The 23,773-nt window shown below is 43.1% G+C and overlaps 1 long non-coding RNA gene across 3 annotated transcripts in view; it reads right to left on the bottom strand.

Annotated features, from left to right (window-relative positions):
- The window catches only part of LOC115485826, a 132,695-nt gene that overhangs the window by 35,216 nt on the left and 73,706 nt on the right, over nt 1-23,773 (bottom strand). For 2 of the 3 annotated variants that reach the window (XR_879865.3, XR_879868.3), the window contains exons 5-6: nt 23,394-23,505; nt 20,058-20,198 (exon numbers count right to left, since the gene is read on the bottom strand). This is a non-coding gene — a long non-coding RNA (uncharacterized LOC115485826). The remainder of the gene's footprint in view (nt 1-20,057; nt 20,199-23,393; nt 23,506-23,773) is intronic. The other variant, XR_879866.3, reaches the window with a different exon arrangement.

The raw sequence follows: 23,773 nt of genomic DNA, 5'->3' as shown, positions 1-23,773 counted from the left end.
CACATTTATTTTGTGGGGAATGTGATTTAACTTATTGAATGCTAATTAAGATGCCAAAGATAATTCAGATAGGCTACAATCCAGGCCAGGGCAAAGTGACACTTGCTCTAAAGTCCAAAGTAAGTAAATAGCGCACAGATATTAGGCAGACTGAGAAGCAGAGGGTGCAGTTAGGAAGTGTTGCCTCTAAAAATACATGTAATCTTAGTATGGAGAAAAAAGCACACTGTAGCCTGTCAATCAACGTGACAAATAAAAACCAAATCAAGACCCTAGAGAGCTTGAAGTAAGGGTGAGGATAACCAGCATGGAGCTGACCCTGCTGCAAGAGGCCATCAGGACTGGGGTAGAAATTTCATGTTGGGACATATTACACCCCAGAGGGAGGGAAGATAGCAGTTCATGCTGCTCTATTAATATGAGATGAAGACCTAAGGTTGCCCTCTGCAGCCCCGTTCCAGCCCCACGCTCCCATGTCTCTAATTGGAAGCAGTGGCATAATGTCTCCCAGCTTGAACTATCATGTCTCCCAAGTAAGGGAGCACGAATCTGCAGTGTCAGCTCTCCAAGGGCCCAGCTGCGCCTTCCCAGCCTTACTCTTTTTTAATTGTTCCTGCCTCCCACACCAGCCACCTCCTTCTCCATGCCTTTCTACTTCCTCATCTTGTAGCACAAGTAACTGGGGAACGTGTGTAACAACGATGACCTTTGAACCTCTCCTCCCCCCACCTTCTGGTGAGCAGGATAACAGAGGTGTACCAGTATATGTGGTTTCCTGCAGAGCTGGGAATTAGTCTCAGAGGTTTGGGTGCAGGCTAGGCAGGCACATTAGTAACTGATCTACATCCTCAGCTGGGAAGCTGGATTAGAACACTTCCCTAGCTCTGAAAGTGGCTGCTGTTTAAATATTATCATTCAGTGTGGGCAGAGTATGGAGAACCAGGCTTCTGGCCCCTGAGCTATCCTCGTGCTTGCATGGCAAGCACTCTTGCCAATGACGTCATCTCCTCAGCTCTTACTTTTATTTCATTCACTTATATTTTAGCACATTTCTGGAAAATGGGTAACATAATTTGAGTCACATGTATCTATCCATTACAAGTTGAGCTTTCTAGGGGTTTTGGTGTATGGTCTCATGAGTGGTCATGCCCTTCTTAGCAATAGCAGCATCTCCATCAGACCCACATGGTTCTCACTCTATGTGCCTTTACTCAACATGACATATAGTTCTTCTCAGCGGGAGACTGTCCTGGTTACTGGGCTAAGCTGCTATTTTTAGTACTCATGTGAAAGTTCTTATGTCTAGCTTCCTTGTCTTCACACTTGTGACCCAGCAACTGAGGCTTATTATTTATTCTCAGACAAAGCTCTTCCAAAGATGGCTGGGCCCTGTGCCTTTGTTGAATTTTGATTACATGAATTCCAGCTTACCTTGTATTCTGAAGCTCTGACCCCTTGTATACTGTGGTCATGTGACTTTCTATCTCTGGTGTGTAACAACATAAACCTCTCTAGATCATGGCCTCTTGTGGTCCAGTCACTCCATATCTCTAGATCAAAGCTACATCCCAGTAAGCACTGGATGACTGCATGTGGTTACAGGGTTTATTCAAGTACTAAGCACTCACAAAAGTCAGGATACCAGCCATAAGCCACATTCTGATGGTCTGAGGTCTCTGTGACCTCATTGGCCACTCTCCAGGATGAGCACCACTATGCCCAAGAAGTTGAAACTAAGAGACTTGAAACAGATCATCAACTATGCAGGTGAGATTTAAGCCCAGGAAGTCTAAACCCAGAACTCTGCTACCTGGCCTTGATACTACTCTGTCAAAAGTAGCTCTGGATTAAGAATGAATTAATGAACATTTACACAGAAAAGGATAAGGTCTTCAGTGAAGAGAGAAGACTAGGGACAAGAGGAGTCTGTGGTCAATTCTAAATGCAAGAGATTTAGGGATCTTGAATTTTTGTACCATTTGTAGGTTAACAACTCCTACCAGGAGTCTCTCTCTCTCTCTCTCTCTCTCTCTCTCTCTCTCTCTCTCTCTCTCTCTCTCTCCCTCTCTCTCTCTCCCCCCCCCTCTCTCTCTCTCTCTCTCTCTCTCTGTGTGTGTGTGTGTGTGTGTGTGTGTGTGTGTGTGTGTGTGTTTACTGTTGGAATCCTTCCTTGGTTTGCTCCAAAGCTGAGAGCCAAAGTTAGAGGCAAAGTCCCCTCAGGTTTTTTTTTTTTTTTAATATACTGTGTTTTCTAACTGAAACATGGAGAGGTTTAAACAATCTTATTTTTTTCTGTGTCTCATATTGCAGCCATGCCCATATCCTAGACACTTAACATATGATTGTATATTATATTGTATATATGATAACATAATAAAAAGCTGATAGGGAAGAGAGTCTTTGGCCCAACTCTGTGGTTCTAATGAGTTGATGTGTTTACTGCATCTATTTTTTTATTATCCTGTTGATTGTGTCAGGGGAGAAAGGGGAAGAGGAGGAAGGAGAAGAAAGGGGAGGAAGATGGAGGGTTTATAGCTAGACACTACAATATTTTTATCCTAGAATGTAGAAAAAAATGGTCTAAGGATATTAGCCAATCCCTAGAGTATGTTTACTCAAGGATGAACACAGGAGAAGTTGGACCTGAGAATGACCTGAGAGTTCCCTCTCAAGGATGCACATGCTCTCCATCTTATTGAAAGGTCTGTGAAAAAGATCATAAACTTAGGTGCCAACTTTTGAAACATTTGAACACCATCCTCCTAGTACCAGTGAGGTACTATCTATACGATAGATAAATGGTAAGAAGATTAGAGAGAAACAGAGGCCTGGAGTTCTTCTGCCTTGACCAGTGCTGTCCATTCCTACACCTCAGGGATAGTGGGAACAGATATAGTCCTTCCTATATAGCAGAGGTAGATGGTGATATCAGTTCAACCAGGGGAAGTCAACTCACTAAATTAACGGAAAAGTAAAGGACTAGTTAGAGTCTTACATGGCATCTGGAGAGTGTAGAACAAGGGTGTGGAAGTAGGTATGAACCACATGTCCTCACGGGCACGGTCAAGGCACTGTGCTGCCAGGGCCTGCTTCCAGCTTGCCACTGTTAACTATTGTCACTCCACATAATCATCTGTCTGTCTCCACTGCATCGCAATTTCCACAGATATGCAAGAGCATTTACCTAATACTTCTAGAAGGTGCTCATTAACTAGGAAGCAGAACAAAGGTTATATGACCTCATTAAATATCTTAGGAAGAAACAAGCCCTGCTGCTCACTGATGGAGAGAGATATAAACATTAAGTGTAAGCACATAGACATTGAGCCATCTGTGTCCATCACCAGAATGTGTGGCCCCAGGAAAGCAAGGTCTGGCCAGCTCAACCATTAGTGAAATCTCAAATTCCAGCCCAAGAACAAACCCAATAGATATAAGGCCAACACACAAATAAACAAGTGTTGGGGACTGGAGAGATTGTTCAGAGGGTCAGAGCACTGAGTGTTCCTGCAGAGCACCAAGTTCTGTTCCCAGAACACTCATGGCAGCTCAAAGCTATCTGTAAATCCAGTCCCATGGCATCCAAAGTCTTCATGAATTCTATAGGTACTTGCATATATGCAGTGAACATACACACATTCAGGCACACACATATTTATGTAAAATACATTTTAAAGTATTTTTGAAAAAAAAGTGTTTGCAATGGAGATTCTAGGATGTAAACGTAAGATAATTTTAGAATTTAAGGGGAAGCAGGTTTTCTACAGAGAGAAAATAACACAGAGAGTCAGGAAGAAGAGAAGCATCCAGTCTTATAGGAGAGGGGGCAGAGAAACCAGGCTTAAGGACCTAGGAAGCAGAGTGACAGAAACGTTAATAAATAAAAGAGGATAAGATCATTGAGGACTTTCCAGGTCTACAAGCATAGTGAAGTCAAGGGCGATGAGTAGCACCCAGTGTTCCCTTTCCTTGAGAGCTTCCTTGAGGAATTACTGAGGTCCAATGAGCTCCATAGGTACAATGGCTACATTGTAACATCTGTTTTCAGCTGTGAAACCATCACCCTGTCAGACACAATCAACACAATAAGCATATCCTTCCCCTGGCTGCACCATTATCTTCCCGATTCCTGATTCTCCCTTCTCACCCCATCCCAGAGCATTCAGCTGGCTGTCTCTATCTGATACATCTCCTAGAGTTATGTGTATATGTGTGTGGTGTGTGTCTGTGTGTGTGTAACTATCTATCTATCTATCTATCTATCTATCCATCCATCTTTCTATACAGATATATGGATATATATATACATATGTCTCTATGTGCATATGTATATATATTCATACATATGTATCTATGTGTATATATACATATATATGTCTTTGTATATGTATGTATGTGTGTGTATATATATATACACATGTGCATAGGCATATACATCATATACATATGCACATACATATACATAATCAGGCAGGTACATAGTCTTTGACTTCCTTCACTTGGCTTGGCACTGTTATTCCAGGACATATCCTCTTCAGGGTGTATCAATAATTGATTTCATTTTGTTGCACAGCCATAGTGTGACTCTATGGACACACCTCCACTTCTTTATCCATTCAACATGCACAGAAATTTGGGCTCTTTCCAGCCCTGGAGAGTTACAAAGAGAGAGGTGGATGTGTGTGAAAGCCCAGGAGCAGCATGGTTGTGGCAAGGTATGCAGCTTCTTAAGATACTGACAAGCATTTCATTAGTTGCTTTTTGACTTTTCAAGCCCACCAGCTGTGCGAGAGTTCCAGCTGCCTGCTCAGCTTCGAAAAGGCTTGGTTCAGGGAGAAAGTTGGCTGTTGTTCTGAAGGACAAGAATTGGAATCTCACTGTGGCTCCAATTCATGTTGCCCTGAGGAGCAAGGGTGTTAAGCACCTTCTCATTTGCATATTTTCTACCCATACTTGACTTCACAAAGCATCTGTTCTAAAAATTCAGTTTCATCCCCTCTACTTATAAAGATGGGCTCTCATGTGTCCTAAAATTGCCTTGAACTTCTATTTGTATGTAAGGCTGACCTTGAACTCCTTCCACCTCCCCTTGTGGAGTGGATGCTGGTATGGACCACCATGCCAGGTTTATGTGGTGGTAGGGATGGAACTCAGTGTTTTGTGCATGCTAAGCAAGCACTCTACCAACTGAATTACACCCCCAGTCCTATCACACTACCCTTTTGAGAGGTAGGGAGAATTCGAGGACCATTCATTCGAATTTGAGAGAAAAATCCCAGCACAGGCAAGTTGTAACCCCAAATAGGCACTGGGAGGAGGGAGAAGAGGAGAGAAAATGATGCTTTTTGAGTTAGGGTCAGCAATGGAGGTCTGCAGGCAGCTGAAGGAGGGTGGGGGGAAGGAGGGGTTTTCAGAGCAAACAGTGAGAGCATCCAGGAGTGTGGTAAGGATTTATGCCCCTGTCCAAATAAGGAACGTTTTTTAGAAGTAAATGAAGAAGTTACACTTTTGAGTTAGAACTCAGAAAAGCTGACCATGAGAGCTCTGAGCAACTGCCCGCCCATATATGCTTCAATGCATATAAGTGTGTGTTTCAGCTGTCGGCTACAGAGACGTAGTCTTGAATTCTTGAAACAAGCCCATTCTCTGCAGCAGCAGGAGCAACAACTGTAAGCACAGAGCTAAAATAAAGCTCTCACTGGGTGTTAGCTCTGCACTATTTGATCCGGTTACATCCATCTTTCCACTCTCCTTGGAGGAAGATCATGAGACTTACTCAACTTTACAGACAAGAAACCTGAGAATTTGAGAGATTAAAGAGCATGACTAAGTGATCTCAAGTAGTACGGGGTAAACCTAGAGCTTTTACTCCCAAACTGTGCTTTTAAGTCTAAGTTCCAAATGCTCGGGTAAATCAGCCCCAAGTATAAGTGTCCAAGAAAAGGCAAAGCAAAGCGGTTTTACTGCCAGAGAACAGGCCTTGTTCATAAATGCATTTCCATATATGGAAAGCATCTCAGAAAGCTTGGGAGACTTTGACCTGAGTCTCTGTGACATGTTGGCACACCCAACTTGACTCTTAAATGGAACTGGGGATGGGCTTAACTATAGCTCTCCACATCTAACACTCCTCCTTTAGCTAAGTATTATGGCACAAATTTACCAATCCACTGCCAATGTGAAAGATGTCATCTTAAGAAAGGACAAATTACAACAAATGAGAGCAAAGTCACTTTAAAATCTGTTACAAGAACCGGTCCAAATGCATGGGAGAAGTGACTATGAGTGCCCAGCCCTAATCAATACATTGACAACACAAACCCTAAACCAAAGTCTCAGGGAACATCACAGGAGGTAGGTGTTCAAGAGCCAGAGGACCAGGGCATCTGCTGGGAGACAGTGTCAGCTAGAAATGACAGGGAAGCTGCACCCATGAAATCTCAGCAATGTGGCTGCCTAAACAAGACCTGCATAATGACAGCATGAACTGATACCTCAAAGTGGATAAGTAACATTGCACAAGGCTCTATCCCTACATAAAACGTTACAGGCAACCAATGGGTGGTAAGACAGGGAGAATCAGTTTCCTTCATGTATGAACCCTCTGATATTTTGTCTAGTCCCAAGTGGTCAACTCTAAATGCATGTACCTATAAGCAACACTAAAATAGACCCAGTAGGGTCTCTCTCTCTCTCTCTCTCTCTCTCTCTCTCTCTCTCTCTCTCTCTCTCTCTCTTCCTCTCCCTCTCCCTCTCCCTCCCCATCCCCATCCCCATCCCCCCCTCTCTCACACACACACACATACTGTGTGTGTATGTGTCTGTGTGTCTGCCTTGTGCTGTAATAATTATAGAAATAGTTATGAATTTGAAAGAGTGTAGGGAAACAACAGATGTGGGGAAGGGAGAGGAAGGGACAGGTGATGTAAATATGAAAATTAATTCACGTATGAAATTGCCAAAAAGTAAGTAAATTAAATGAAACATTTTTGCTGTGGAGGACAAGAGTCAATACCAGAATACTGTATGGAAGCAGCTTTGGCAAGAACTCGTCCAGAGCCCTTGCAAGAATGACTTTTGACTCACTTTGCCTTCTTACAGGTATCCAGAGAACTTCTGGTCTTATAATAATAGCTCATTATTCTGTCATTTTTTGGATTACAGGATGTTTTTTTATTGAATGTCTCATTCAAGTCTCCTAACAGCGGCAGCCAGATGTGACTATCCCCACTTCACATATTAAAAAAAAAAAAAAAAAAAAAATGAGCAGAGAGGTAAATGGCTTCTTCTGCTGCTTCCCCTGGCTGCTAAATGGCAGAAATGGGAACTGAAATTAGGGCTTATAACTCATGATCCAACAATTTCCCACAATCCCCACAGTGTCTGGCTCCAAGGAGCAGAGAATCTTGTCAGAAAGATGTGTGTGTGTGCCTGAGACTAGGGTAATGCACTTGTTAAGAGCAAAGATGAAGGGCAAAGATAAACAAAAATGGTGTTTAAAAATAATGATGGGGTCTTAGAATGAGCCGGCTGCAGAATGTTCGTGTGTTGAATGTGGCTGACCATGTATTCCCCTGGCGTTCTTGCTCCCAACCTTGACCCTAATCATACCAGGGAGTTCAAGCCCCCAAACCCCTGCTCCCTACGCTATGCATCACAACTCAGCAACATTGACATTACCTTTCAGGTAGAAACCTTAGGCAGAATCTCAACCTTTCCATCCCCCAGCGTACACAAATATAAAGGACCCTTTCAGTCTGCAAGTTCACAAAATCCCAAAGGGATTCCCACATGCATTGCAGCCAGGGAGCCCTGCATGAGATCTCCAGCTATCATCCAGAGGAGCCCTGTGCATCTGTTTATGTGAGGGAGTAGCTATGATCAGTCCCTTCCCGACTCTTCTAAAGCACATGGTAGAGTCTAGGAGCCTTGAGATGGTATGGAGGATAAAGGTGCTTGCTACCAAGCCCCATGACCTAAGTTCAAACCCTGGGACCCAACTGGTGGAAGGAAAGATCTAACTCCGACAAGTTATCCTTGACCTTTACACACACACACACACACACACACACACACTGAATAAATAAATGAATGTTTAACAGTTCAAAGCTAACTCTATCCTTGTTTTCTACAAAGCCTCTTTTCCCTTCAAACTTCTTTACTTTCTCTTCAGCAGTTTGTGTTACTGGGAAACAGTCATCCTCTTAATCTTGTTCCTCTCCTGGCCCCACCAAGGCTGTTTAGTCCTCCACCTCCTACAGGGCATAGGGGAGTGGGTGGCAAGTGGTTGCCTCACTCCTCAGTCCTTTAGTCATTATGTCACAACCTCTATCCTTTGTGAAGCACCATGCTACCAGCCTCAGCCACCCAATGTCCTCTTCTTTGCCTGTCAAAAGCCTAAGCCCCAAGTTCATAGTCTTGTCACCTTCAGCCATTTTCACGTTCACCGGGTCACTACTCTCTGTTTCTCTTGCTCTTTAATATGCTGACACTCTTAATTCCATTTGGCTTCATAGCTTCTATAACCATAGCTAGCTTGCCCTCATCACCTGCATTTGCATTCAGCCAGGCCCATGGGTTGAACTTCGATGTCTCTGATAACTGAATGCTCTTTCAAATATCTGGGCTTGACTTCTGGTGTTGCTGGTCCTATTGTTTTGAGATCTCATGTAGACCAAGCTGTCGTCAAATTTGCTATATAACCAAGAGTGACCTTGGATGATAAGCCAAACAAAGTTTTCCTCCTCTAAGTTGCGTTTTGCCAGGTATTTTACCAAAGCAATATATATGAAATTAGGACAATTCTTATTCAATTTTTAATCCTCCCTGGGTTCATCTTCCTCATCATCACCACACCAAAGCCACTGCTTACCGGTGACCAACAAATCTCAAACTACCAGAGACACCAATCCTGTCTGCATTTCCCCCTTCCTTCCTTTCTGGTCCCTCTAAAGGCCCAGGAATCCATTCTGAGTCTTGTCTTCCCTTCACTTGTAACTATTCTTAATGATTCCAAGTAAAGTATTTATGCCTATCAATTTAGTATATTCCTTATCCAAGGGAAATGCAAACTTGCTAACAGACTCATTAAAAACTACAAAAGCAAGCAATGCAAAAGACTGAGACTCCCTGGAGTGATATTCCTTCTGTCATTACAAACTGACTTGCTGTTTATTAGCTGTGAGGATACAAAGAGACTCATATCCTGTCCCAGACCCTCTGTGTCTCCAGGAGCAAAAAGAGAAGCTCAGAGATGGAAAGCAAGGGCATTCCAGTGGTGATCTTAGAGAAGACTTTGGAATCCGTGAGAGTGGGATGGACTTTCAGTTAGAAGTTGAGGACAGAAGCAGGTATGTGAGGCAAAGAACTGGCTGCATCACTGGAAAACATTATAATCCTGTGACCTCTCAAATATTAACAGCCCCAGTTCGTCATCAATATGGCACTGCACTGGATGTGGCAAAGGAGCTATGCTATGTTATCTTATGTGATAGGCTGTGACCAATGCTCAGCCATTCTCACACGGCCTAAGGAAATTAAGGTGCCTGCGATGTGACCTTTTCTACTGCCTGCCCTACCTTAGTCTATTCCTATTGGCCTTTGGGGTAGGGGTTAGTAAGGATCACAATCCAAACTTCTACCTTGTAGACAAAGACATAGAAGTTAGGTATGCTGGGCAGAGCTAATGCAGACTGGATTGGAATTCTAGAATTTTCACCCAAGTTATGACATTAAATAGTGCATACTCCCTGGTGAGCATGAGGCAGGGATATGCAAAGCTTTGAATGACTGATTCGTTCCTAAGATCTGGTTTGTTTGTTTGTTTGTTTGCTTGTGTTGCTGGGAATTGAACCCAGGCCCTTACTCATGCTAGACAAAGCACTTTACCCCTGAGCTGCCTCCTCAGAACACTGTTAAGCTTTTTACTAATGTTCTGGTCTCCTACATGAATAAAGGTGTTTGAATATTCCTATCATTATCCAGACCATATCATGTTTGAATCCTGGCTTGAGTCTGGGAAGGGGGCTGGGTCAGTATATATCCTGCCACAAGTGTGAAGAACTGAGTTCAAATCCCCAGTGCCCACCTAAAAAGCCAAGTATAATGCTGAGTACATGCCTGGGATCCTAGTGCGGAGGAGACAGAGTCAGCAGGCTTCCTGGAGTTTGCCAGCCAGCAATCTGGATGGATGATCTCCAGGTTCTGTGAGAGACTCTGCTTCAAAGAAATAGTAAGGTGGAGATGGCGATGGAGAGATGGCTCGGTGATTAAGAACACTTGCTGCTCTTGCAGAGGATCTGGACTCAGTTCCCAGCACCTGTTTTGTAGTTCACAATAATCCATAGCTCCAGTTACAGGGCCTCTGTTAGCCTCTTCTGACCTCCACAGACACCCATGGTATACACGCAAAATGTGTAAAACACTCATACATATAAAATACATTAAAAAAAATAAAATGGAGAGTGATTGCGGAAGACAGCCCAAAGCTAACTCTTAGTTCTTTTACACCCCCCCATACACCCCACACACACAACTGATGTGAATGAATGAATGAATGAATGAAGACTGAGTCAATAAATCCAAGCCTTGGTCTACCTCTCACCCATTTATCCATACTCCCTCTATCCTCTGTCACTGAACTCGAGGTAATAAATATTAAAAAATCCATACATATCAAACGTTTCCACTGCCTCCAAAGTTCTAAAGCTGGCTGTGAATACAGACTTTCCTGCCAGAGCTGAGCTATGTGTCATCCGGGATGAAGGGAGAAATTTGGAGATGCCATGCTGAGGAAATTCTGGCAGACCCAGGAAGACTGGCAGATGGCAAACACCACAAAGACATTATTCTCATTTTTTTCTGCTCTCACAGCCGTGCGTGACTCCCAGACGACTCCAAAGGCACCAGAACTACAGCAGGGGCACAGGATGTTTGTTTATATGCCAGACAAGCTGAAGCTGGTTTCCCCTCAGAGCTTGTACATTTTCTAACACGAATATGAATTAGTGGATATATACAGCCCTGGGCCCAGTGGGCATTGCCAAGTGCCAGCAACTGTCTAGGTTGATGGATGTAAGGCAAACAAACCCTATAAGTTAGATAATATTGCAGGTGCAAAGGATATTTTTTGGGTTATCCATTCAAATCTCTCCATTTTAAAAATAAGAGAAAACAGAGAGTCCAAAATGAGCATTGAAGGAACTCAGGTTTACACTGTGAGTTAGACACACGTCTAAGAATAGAACTCAGACCTTCTGATAGCCAGCCCATTGTTATCCTGGTGTAAATTTTAGTTAGTGGGTTTTACATACAAAACTGAATGTACAGCTCAAGCAGCCAGAAGAAAAACAAAAAACAAAAAACAAAACAAAACAAAACAAAACAATAGTAAAGAAGGAAGAGACGGAAAATGGAAGGAAGAAATGAGGGATGGAAGAAAGGAAGGAAAAAGGTAGGAAGAGAAGACAATTATAATTGAGATAAAGAAGGATGCTCTCCCAGAGGAAGGGTGCTCTCCCATTTAAAGTGTCAAGAGTCAGAAGGGTAGGCAGTGAGTGGTGTAGAGCATCTTCATGCCCAAAGAGAATAAGTCAGAGCCTTTCTTTTTTTCTTTTCTTTTTTATTGGGTATTTATTTCATTTACATTTCCAATGCTATCCCAAAAGTCCCCCTACACTCCTCCACCCACTCCCCCACCCACCCACTCCCACTTCTTGGCCCTGGCATTCCCCTGTACTGAGATATATAAAGTTTGCACGACCAATGGGCCTCTCTTTCCACTGATGGCCGACTAGGCCACCTTCTGATTCATATGCAACTAGAGACACGAGCTCGGGGGGGGGGGGGTACTGGTTAGTTCATATTGTTGTTCCACCTATAGGATTGCAGATCCCTTTAGCTCCTTGGGTACTTTCTCTAACTCCTCCATTGGGGGCCCTGTGATCTATCCAATAGCTGACTGTGAGCATCCACTAGTCAGAGCCTTTCTTGTTTCTTCATTTGGCTCTCATTTTATTGAGTGCTTAGATGCCAATTGTGAAGAGCACCAGAGGTACAGCCACAAATAAAATAGTCCCAACATTCATGAAATTTATATTCATACAAACAGGGGAGTGAAATAAAGTATGCCAAATGAACAAAAGAAAATATTTTTCAAATGTTTGCACTGTGAGGTTGCCATGAAGGCAGTAGACTTAGCAGGTTAAGAGAATACCCCTGAACAATGACTAAGTCTAGAATGGAAAGCTGAGAGAGGACTGTTTGGGAAGCACGTTGAGTAGAGGACATCAGACTGAAGAAGATACATATGCAAAAGCTTGAGGTGTGGGGCAATGGGCTATGCCCAGACAGTCTGGTCTCCAGTTGAGCTGAGGTCTGAACCCTGGTAGAACCCGGTGGTGATAATTCACCTACATGGAACAGTAGGCATTTCCTCATATCTCCTGAGCCCCTGGCTCCTGTCAAAGTTACCACCCCCACAACCCTCCCCCACAGGAAAAGCATGGTAGGAGTCAGAGAGACAATGTCCCAAGCTTCTGACCTTCAGGCTATAATCCTCCCCAGTTACCTAGCAACAGCCCACCATAAGAGGGGCTGCTTGGGCCCACCTTGCTCTCTTACTCTCTCTCTCCTCACTCTCTTACTCTCTCTCTCTTTCCCCCTTCTCTTGGCCATGGCCGGTCTCTCTCTCTCTCTTCACTTTCTCTCCTTTCTCCCTGCCTTTCTATAATAAAGCTCTAAAACCATAGACTGTCTCTTTTCATCAAGGCCCACTGTGCTTGGATGATGGGATAGGCTTTCTTCTAATGAGCCGTTTCTAATCTCCTGTCAGAAAGCCTTCCTGTGCTCCAGCCATGGTCCGGACTAAGGACTCTCGCCTGTGTGGGAACCTTTCTCCCTCTGCCCTCTTTCCCATATCCCCGTGGCCAAGGGTGTCACCCCAGGGCCCCTGGTATCAGGAGCTGCCCCTTGTCCACCCCCTGTCTAGTGGGGTCCAGTGGCTTCACACAGCCAGATGCCCATCCAGGGCCAAGTGGAAAGCGTCTGACAGTCCTCCTGCATCTGCCTGCCCAGAGCACAGGAGGAACTCTGGCTGGACCCGGGCACTCTCTTCCTCCCCCCTCTTCCAATACACCCCTACCCCAGTTCCGCACACTGAGGTAGGAAAAGAACAGGCTGATTATACTCATCTCATTCAGCCATGTGAGGGCCTGCATATACTATAGTTATATAAACTTTTCCTGGGAGTCCATCTATCACCCCCAAAAGGGCATCGGTGACTGAGAAAGAAAGGATTTCACTCCAGTCTAAGTGAACCAATGGCTTTCATTAGAGATAGTTACATGAGCATGAATTACTTAGGAGTGACTACATCACTGAAGAAAATGACTCACCCAGTAACTGATAATGGCTTATAGATCCTGAAGGTAAGATTTTGTGACCCCCTTCTGCCCTAACAACTGTAAACTGAGTATATATCTTTGGGGGAAAGGTGGGCCTCATAAACCCCTTTCCCATCTTGTGCAGGTGACCTGAGGGTAATCACAGCTGTCAACCACTCAAGAAAGCAATGGCCATGTCACACCCAGAGGAAAGCATTTAATCCCATTTGCTGCTTGGGGGCCAGTTCCATCATTCTAACACCCCTTGTCTGGAGAGCTTACATAGGACAGAGATAATAAGAGGGATCTTGGCTCCTGCCACTGATTTTTTCTGCTCAACTATGGCCACTAACAGGTGGGAAAGAGAAGGACAGAGATGGGACACAGGGATGTGAACCTCACAGGCCCAGGTAGACCTTGAACATTATTGACTCTCTGATCCCTTCCTCCCTTCCTCTTGCAGCAAATGGGTCCTCTGCCCGTCACAGATGAGGCAAGAAATCAACATTAAACAAATCTTATTCTTTCTTGGGAAAATGTAACTCATAAGCAGAAATTCGAAGAGAAAATCTAGTTAGCACTGAGCTCAGAGGACAGAGATCCAAGGTCATTGAGTGCTGTCTCTGGCTTGGTGACATCGCCCTCCTGGCTCCTCTTTCTTAAACTCTTCCACCCTAGGGCTCTCCCCATTCCTGCTCTGGCAAGCTATAACTAAATAAAGCATGTTTGCTCACATGATGGCTTCAGTAGAAGTATGAATGTCTTCCATCATAAACAATTAACTAATGCAATCTACACAATGAAATTAGCAGGCACAGATCAGATTTTTCTTATCAAAATACATTGTCTTTCCAAAATATCATACATTCACAATTGTAGTTGAGAGGTCATAACCAAGGGAGGAGGTAGATAATACTAAATGGTTGGAACTATACAATCAATGTCCTAAAAGCAAAAAAGAAGCTAAAATTGGGGATGGAGAAATGCCTCAGCTGTTAAAGCTATTGCTGTTCCTGGAGAGGACCCAAGTTCAGTTCCCAACATCCACTTCTAGTCTTCATAATTGTCTATAAGTCCAGCTCCAGAGGATCTGATGTCCTCTTCTGGCCTCTAGGGACACCTGGACACATGCGTGTATGTACACACACACACACACACACACACACACACACACAGAGAGAGAGAGGGGGGGGATAGATAGATAGATAGATAGATAGATAGATAGATAGATAGATAGATAGATAGATCATAAGAAAAAAACAAAATTTTATCATGTTAATTGTGGTGGTTTGTGTAGGAATGGTTCCAATAGGCTCATATCTTTGAATGTTTGGCCATTAAGGAGTGGCACTATTTAACAGAGATTGAGAGACATTACCTTGCTAGGGTAGGTGTGGTCTTATGGGAGAGAGCATGTCACTGGGAGTGGGCCTTTGGGGTTTAAAATGCTCCAGCCAGACCCAGTGGTTCTGTTCTTCCTACTGCCCATGTAGATGTAGAACTCTCAGCTTCTCCAGCACCATGTCTGCCACCATGCTTCCCACCATAAGGATAATGAACTAAACCTCTGCAGCAGTAAACAAGTCCCAATTAAATATTTGCCTTTATAAGAGCTTGCTGTGATCATGGAATCTCTTCATAGCAATAGAACACTGGCTGAGACACCAATAAATAAGTACAGGCACGTAAATATTATAAATAACTTTCAATCAAAATATTATGGAAAGCAAAAGACAATATTCCATTTCTGAATTACAGCAAATCGTTTGCTGAATTTCCAGCATGTACCAGTGAACTTGCCCTTAGTCAAGCTATTCAAATAGTGGATCAACTTCTTTCAACTTTCAGTATGTTGATAAATAACGTCAAAAGACATTATTTATTAGATACTTACTGTATAACAAACACTACACTGAGCTATTTCTGTATCTGTTACCATTTGCCCATAACAATCTCAATGAGGTAGAAACTGCTAACCCTGAATACCTTACTCACAAGGAAAGCTATCATGACAGAGTTGATCTGTTGACTCTTCTCTCAATATAGAAGCAGGACATTGCCACAGGAGGAATCCTGGGCACATGTAACATGAGTCTAGAAGCCTGATGTTGACAATGTGAGACTGTGAAAGGCTGGGATTCTGCAGGGGACAGCCTGTGATTATGCAGGTCTATGGAACAGGAGGACAGCCATGTGGATCTGCTGAGAGAGATTCTGCTCTTTCTTGTTACAGAGGCTGCTATGGTATCTAACTTGGAACCATGACTTGGTAGAAATTGCAAGGTATCTCCAGTGATGCAGAGAAAGGCATTCTGCCTGGAAGGACAATGAGCCAATGAGCATGTGCCTGGGAAAGTGGGATGCTTAGTCATCAGTTCTGTTTAACAGAAGTTTTGAATTGGCAGATGGTTCCTGACCTTCACTGGGATTATGGCTTCTCACTTGACCTGACCTGCGAGAAATGTGAATGGAATTACAATTTGCCATTTTCAAGCACACAATCTGAACAATTTGCTTAGGGTTCATGCAACACTGCATGAAGCCTGCCCCCTAGTACAAGAACAAGATAGTGTAGAAAACACCAGACAATCCTCAGTGGGTCTGAAGGATAAACAAGCAACAAGTCTTTGTTTGTTTTAATTTCCTGAGGTTGTTAAGAATCATATATTAGTCAGGATTCTCTATAGCAGTGTTTCTCAACCTTCCTAATGCTGCTACCCTTTAATACAGCTCCTTGTATTGTGGTGACCCCCCCCCCAACCACAAAATTATATTTGTTGCTACTTCATAAATGTAATTTTGCTACTGTTATGAACCTTAATGTAAATGTCTATGTTTTCCGATGGTCTTAAGTGATCCCTGTGAAAGGGTCTTTCGACCCCCACAGGGGTCATGACCCATAGATTGAGAACCACTGCTCTAGAGGAACAGAACTGATAGCCTGTGTGTGTGTGTGTGTGTGTGTGTGTGTGTGTGTGTGTGTGTGTGTGTAGTATGTGAGTGTATGTTTGTTTGTGTGCATGCATGTGTAAATATAAAGGATATTTGCTAGAATAGCTTTCAGGTTGTAGTCCAGCTAATCTAACAATTGCTGTCTACCAATGGATAGTCCAAGAATCCAGTAGCTGTTCAGTCCACAGAACTAAATCTTTCAGCTGGTCTTCAGTATATGCTGCAATGCTGAAGAAGTAGGCCCTAATGCCAGTGGATGAATGGACTTGTCAGCAAGAACAAACAGACAAAGAGCACTTCCTTTGTCCATGTCCTTTATACAGGCTGCCAGCAGAAAGTATGGCCCAGAATAAAGGTAGATATTCCTACACCAAAAGATACAGATTAAAACTGGGTCTTTCCACTTCAAAAGATTTAAAGAAAATTAAATCCTTACAGCTACACCCAGCCACTTGGGTTTTAGTTAATTCTAGATGTAGTTAGGTTGACAACCATGAATAGCCATCATAGAGCATAGCCTAACCCAAATAGCTGATATACTATGTGACAAGGGATAGGTCCGCCCCTGGTCTCACAGGTTCTTGTGCTACATTTTCTTCCTCTGTATTGGCAGGGATAAGGGGATGATAAGCTCATAGAAACTGTTGCATAAGGGACACAGCTGGTATACATGAGACACTCACAGTAATAGCTAAGAAGAGGTTCTCAACAAATAGAGCTACAGCTATTTTGTAGGTTTGATAGATGCCACTCATCCCTGGTGTCACACTTCCTGTCTCCCTGTCTTCAGCCTACAAAAGCAGAACCCAGTGCAGGCTCAGCCTTACTGTTGCTGCTCAGGCTGCACCACCAGTCCATGCTGCTTTCCCACTGCTCTGCCTCTTAATCTTCTCTGAACAACCAAGGAATGGTAGGTTGAGAGATGATGCAGGATTCTTGCACCAACAGTATCCCTCTCACAACAGGGGGTTAAAACCACCCAGCTTCTCTAAGATGTACCCAGGCGATCCTTAAAGCTTCCCTGTTTAGCCTTAGGAATTCTCATAGAATGGACTCTCTGATGTTGCCCTGAGATTATCTACACATCAACTTCTCCTCCAGTCCTTGGTGCCACCCACATATATAGTCAGGTACATGGAGGTGACTTCATGCTTCACTCTGCTGAGTCGTCTTCAGGTGAGACGTCTCTATATAAAATAGCTGGTTCTGCCTGGGCTTCTTTTCCTGTTGTTGTGATAAGATATCCAGAAAAAAACAATTTAAGGTAGGAATGGTTTGTCTCGCAGTTCAGGGTTACAGTCAATCATGGCAGGGAAGTCGCAGTGGCATGAGCATGAGGTAGCCATTGTTGTATCTGCTTAGTGGCTACCACATAGTGGCTCAAGATCACTATAATTCAAGATCCAAGGGATTCAATTTCTTCTTCTGAACTCGGGAGACTCCTGCATCACATGGTATACATAAAAGCACACAGGCGCGCGCACACACATAAATAATAATAATAATAATAATAATAATAATAATAATAATAATAATAATAACAATAACAATAATAATAATTCCTTAAAAAGAAAAATAAATCAGACCCAAAAAGGATAAGAACTCCACATGAAGACCAAAAGAATCAACTAACCTGAACCCTGGGGCTCTCAGAATCTGAACCACCAAGCAAAGAGCATACATGAGCTAGACATAGGCCCCCTACACTTATGTAGCAGACATGCAGCTCAGTCTTCATGTGGGTCCCCCAACAAATGGAGTGGGAACTGCCCCTAAATCTTTTGCCTGCCTATGTATCCCATTCCTTTAACAGGGATGCCTTGTCTGTCCTCAGTGGGAGAGGATGTGCCTAGCCCTATAGAGACTTGATGTACCAGGGTAGAGGGATACCATGGGAGGAGGGGACTCTACCCTCTCAGAGGAGAAGGGGAGGGAAATAGGGAGGAGACTATGTGAGGGAGGCACTGGAAGAAGGGAGTTTAGCAATCCAGAGGTAAAATGAATATATAAATAAATTAGTGAGAAAAGATTATATATATATATATATATGTGTGTGTGTGTGTGTGTGTGTGTGTGTGTGTGTGTGTGTGTGTGTGTGTGTACATAAAGAATTTTCACAGCAATGAATACTGGTTGCTCAGTCCAGTTGCTCCTTATTTTTCTAATTCATCTGATCTCACTCCCACTCTCTCTTATGTCTCACCTTTTTCCTTTTTATACAAGATCTCATCTTCATCTTAGGGAATGATGCTACTCATAGTGGGCAGGCTTCCTACCTTAAATAATGTGATCAAGGTAATCCTCTCAGGCATGCCACAGGTGCACCTCTCAGGTGATTCTAGATATCATCAAGTTGACAGTTGATATTAACTCCCATGGGTCTTTTCAGGACATTAGGTCCCTCATTCTATCATCATTGTATAGCTAGATGTCTGGAGACCTGTCCATGCACTTTTTTATCAACTTTAGCACAAGTCTATTGAAACTCAGAAGTCTACATGCCAAGGCAGATAGCCTGCAATTCCAGCAAGTCTTATGTGGAGATGAAGGGTGGAGTCCTAGAAACTGTTTGTGCAGCTGGTCTGATTCATAGAGCAGCAAACAACAAGAGACCTTGTCTCAAACATGGTGGAAGTTGAGTGACACCCATGTTTATTCTATGATTTCAACTTATGCTTCTGTGGCATATGGATACCCACAACCACACAGGTGAATTTGTATGTACATGCACATATATATCACACACACATACACACACACACACACACACACACACACACACACACAAATACACACGGGGGGGGCAATCATTTTCATGCCTACCACTCCAAGCACATTCCCAGTATGCAGATCATAATTGACCTGTTTGTTTTGTGAGAAAGAAGCTCACAGAGAAGCCCAAACCTAGTATTTGCTATGAAATCCAGGGTGGCCTCAGACAATATAGCCCTTTTTTAACCTCAGTACAAGTAAACACATTTGGATTATTCAATTCTCATGATTATTATCCTATTACATACATATTAATCAGTTTTACTTAAGATACTGTATAACTTTAAATAACTCATGCTGAATTTTTTTGTAGGGCCAGCAATCAGACCTGGGACTCCCTCCTTACTAGAAAAGGCCTCTAATGCTGGGCTACTCTTTCGACCTTATTGCATGCTTTTCCCAGGAACTACTTACCCTCATGGCAATCCTGCAAGGTACTGCAGCTATTTTATTTATTTTACAAATGGGGTCACTGAGACTTGTGGGAACTAAATACACCGCTGTCCTTTGTTCTTTGAAAACTGAATAACTGTATGTGTATTTTGCTCATAACCACCACACTCTCCTCTCTTCCAACTCCCCCAACAGCATCTCCATCCAAACCTTATGTCCTCCTTTTAAAATTACTTTTAAGAATCCATTAGTTTTAGTTTAACGCAATTGATGCTGCCTATATGCACATGGGCTTGGGTTTATATACTGTGACAGCAGACTACCAATGGTCACACTCCTAAGGAAAACTACGGTGTCTACCGCAGCACAAACTGCCAACAACTCCTCAGCTAGGGCCAGAAGTCCAAACCACTTCCCCTTCTGTGCTGTAATTATAGCTGGCTACATTTTGTAGAAGTCTTGTACAGGTAACTGCAGCAACTATGAATTCACCAGCGCATCATGCCAAGTCCAGAAGACAGCATCTCACAGCTCTCCTCCCCATCCTCTGCTTCTTACATTCTTTCCATCTCTTCTTCCATGAAGTTCCTTGAGCTCAGAGAGGAAACACAGATGTTTCGTGTACAGCTAAACGTTCACAGTTGCTTCTCCTCTGCACTTTGCCGAGTTGTGAGTCTCCGTATTAACAACCACGACCGTCTGTAATGAGAAGCTTCTCAGACCAAGGTTGAAAGCAGCATGAACACAAGAATATAATCACACATATTTAGGAGGAAGTTTGACAATATCCCCAATTAGAAAAGCACTAATAGGTATTCTCGTGGAGCTTATGACTCCTAGTAATGTGTATTCATTATGTTTTCAGTAGCCAGTAAAAGACTCATAGCACACTCATACTAGGTGTCTAAATATGTGTCTTTATCCCATCCCATCCCCTTACACTAATGGTAGGAAGTACTCATTTGTTTGATGGGACCTATCCTGTCATAACTTGTGATACTTTTCGATCTTTAATGTAATGCTTTATGAATTAAGAAGTACCACCCCATCTTAGCTACTTTTCTACTGCTGTGACTCTCATCATTAACCCATCTCTGAAATTTACAGAACTCTGCATTTGTTTCTGGAATCCTGACTGTCATCCTCTCAAACATCTTCCTCAGTCTGATAATGACACTTTAGAGATTCCCAAGAAGCTGGTCTGCTGGCTGTAAATGACCCCAATTCTACTTAACTTGAAACATCCCTCTCTTGCTTTCTTGTTTCCACTGGGTGCGGCTTTCTGCCTAGAATTCTCTCTACCTTTATAATTTTAAAGATCTTTACATCTCAGTGAGATTTTTTTTCATCTTGAATTCTCTCATATTTCCTTAAAGTTTGTTAATAATGATGTCAACATCACAAACACTTTGCAATTGTGTTATGTGCTCCTTCATGTTCATGTGTGCATATTAACATTTGTGTGTCTATGAGTATGCTCATGTTAGCATATGTGAATGTACATATACATGTGTAAATCTGGACTAGAGGACAGCATTGGCTGTCATTTCTCAGGTACCATCTACATTGTTTTTGGAAACTGAGCCTCTTGCTGGCCTAGAAATTTCCCAGGTATCTGGGCTGACTGGCCAGTGAGTCCCAGGGATCTATCTGTCTCTGCCCCCACCCAGATCTAGGATTATATTCATGGGATACTACGCCCAGATACTCTAAAAGTCTTTATGTGTATGTATTCATGCATGTGTACAAGATTTGTGAGAGCAACAGTACCCTGTGAGTAGTCACAGGACAAGCTCAGATATTAGTTCTTTCCTTCCACATTGTTCCTTGTTCCACAAGGTCTCTTTGCTTTAGGCCACACTCATGCCAGGCTATCTGGTTCGCTTCAGAAGAATCTGTTGTCTTCCATCTTGTCTTAGGAGCACTGAGGTCATAAATTCAGGCCATGAGTTCAGGTACACTTTCTGAGACATGGGCTTTATCCACTAAACTGTATTCCCCCAACCCATGCTAGGCTTTTGGGTCCTAGTGACTGAATATTCTCACTCTTGCAAGGCAAGAACTTGACCAACTCAGCCACTCCCCGGCTCTCAAAGCATACTCCAGTTCTGAGGTGATGATCACGTGCTAGGAGCTCCCCTTCCCTCTCCCAGCTAACCAGCAGGATCCCAGGAAGGGGCAGCCACTTCAGTCTGGGCCTGAGAGTGATTACAGCACAGGGAAGGCTCTCTTCACTGATGTTTGTTTGTTAAGCGGCAGCGTGGGAACAAATCTTCATCCTTTTTAATAGTATTGGTGCTGGAAACTGAACTTAGGTTCTCTGGAAGAGCAGCTAGAACTCTCACCCATTGAGTCATCTCCCCAGGACCTACCTCCTTCGGTCTCACAAGCAGTAACAGGTGTCACTATTGCAAAATTATCTCTAAATCTAAATGTAACTCTTACCTCGCTGTTACTACAGCGATGTCAGCCACTCCTGTCTCTTCCTAGCCTCACTCTCCTGGGCATTCCTATTCAAAACCCTCCTAAGACATCTCTCCATATTTAATAGATCCAAAGTCTATTGAATGTCAGGAAGAGGCAACCTCTCTATTACAGTCTCCATGCTCACATATCCCAAGAGTCTGATAATTATGGTACATTAACAGTGAGGTACAACTCCTTCCATAGGAGACATGAACAAAATTCTACTACACCAGATAGGGAACCAACTGCAGATGCCACCTACATTCAACTTGGTGTGTGTCTGAGTTTTATTGGGGTTACTTACAGGAGCAGAAATTATTCAAAGACACCTGTATCACCAAAGCCCACCCTAGCATCAGTGACAGTTTGAAAAAGCTGGAAACCTGGAACATACTATAGGCAGCTCATCTTATCTAAGATTGTCTCTCAGCTGTCTTGGCATCGTATGCATTCTTAGTAGGGAAGAACCTAGTAAATCTGGTCAGTTTCGGGGACTTCCTGAAACTTTTCAGTTGTTTATTTCCTGAGATTAGTGAGTTTCCTTGAAGCATGGGACATTTTTACCTCCTCTTAGAACATCCTGTATCCTAAAAAGCTTTCATCCAGAATGGGAGTTTAATCTCAGAGGAACTTGCTGCACAGCACTGACCTAAGTTCTCATTCCCTTACCATCACTGGCCAGCTCCATATTCTGAAGCTTGTTTCTGTCTTAAGACCATTTACTGGTTAAATCCTTCCCTAGACCTTTCAGATCTTGGTCTCAAAGGCATATGCTGAAATAAGCCTTCTTTGACTTCCTCTGCAAGTTTTTTATCAACTTTTATCTGGAAACATAATTTATTATTTTGCTTGTACATTTTCAGATACCCTAAGAGAAACAAAACAAAACAAAACCAAACCTCAGTGGAGCATAGGTAGCCATTGGCTGCGAGGATTTATCTACACTGTCAACTTGATTGAGTTTGGAATCACCCAGGAGATAATCTGTGTCTGTGTCGGTGAGGGACATTCCAGAGAGGCTTTACTGGGGAGGGAAGATCGTCCCTGAATGTGGAAGGCACCATCCCATTAAGTGAGGTCCAGGACTGAATAAAAAAGGAAAACTCTGTACTTAGCCTCAGTATTAATCGCTCTGCTTTGTGGCTACAGCGTGACCAGCTCCTTGTGTGCCTATGGCCGTCCCCACCACTACAGACCGTTGAAACCTTTCTTAAATTGTGAGTGAGACTAAGCCCTTCTGATTCTACCTTTTCACTTTTTAAATATTGCATTTATTTATTTGTTTGTTTCTGGTTTGGCTTACCTGCTTGCACATGCGTGTGTGTGTGTGTGTGTGTGTGTGTGTGTGTGTGTGTGTGTGTACATAATGTGTGTCATGGCACATGTGTGCAGGTTAGAAGATAACTTGTGGGAATTGGTTCTCCTAACCTGTAAGTCTCAGGGATTGAACTCCAGTGGCCAGACTTTGTGGAAAGCTTTAGTCCTGAGCCATCTCACCAGCCCCACAAGTTCTTCATGCAAGTTGCTTCCATTGTGTGTTCTGTGAACAGCAATAGGAATGACTGATAGGTTTATGTTTCCTGTAAAACATAAACTATGTTATGTTTAACATATGTTACACTAAAGCATATCTAGTAGAATGTATATGCTGATCAAAACAAAATAAATGAATGTAGTAGAGAGAGACAGAGACAGAGACAAACAGAGACAGACAGGTAAAGGAGTAGGAGAGAAGGGAAAGAGACAGAAACACAGAGAGAGAGAGAGAGACAGACAGACAGACAGACAGAGACAGAGACAGAGACAGA

The sequence above is a fragment of the Mus musculus genome, chromosome 11, assembly GCF_000001635.26.
Source record: "Mus musculus strain C57BL/6J chromosome 11, GRCm38.p6 C57BL/6J".
In the NCBI taxonomy this organism is placed as follows: domain Eukaryota; kingdom Metazoa; phylum Chordata; class Mammalia; order Rodentia; family Muridae; genus Mus; species Mus musculus.
This window is presented reverse-complemented; position numbering and strand designations above follow the sequence as displayed.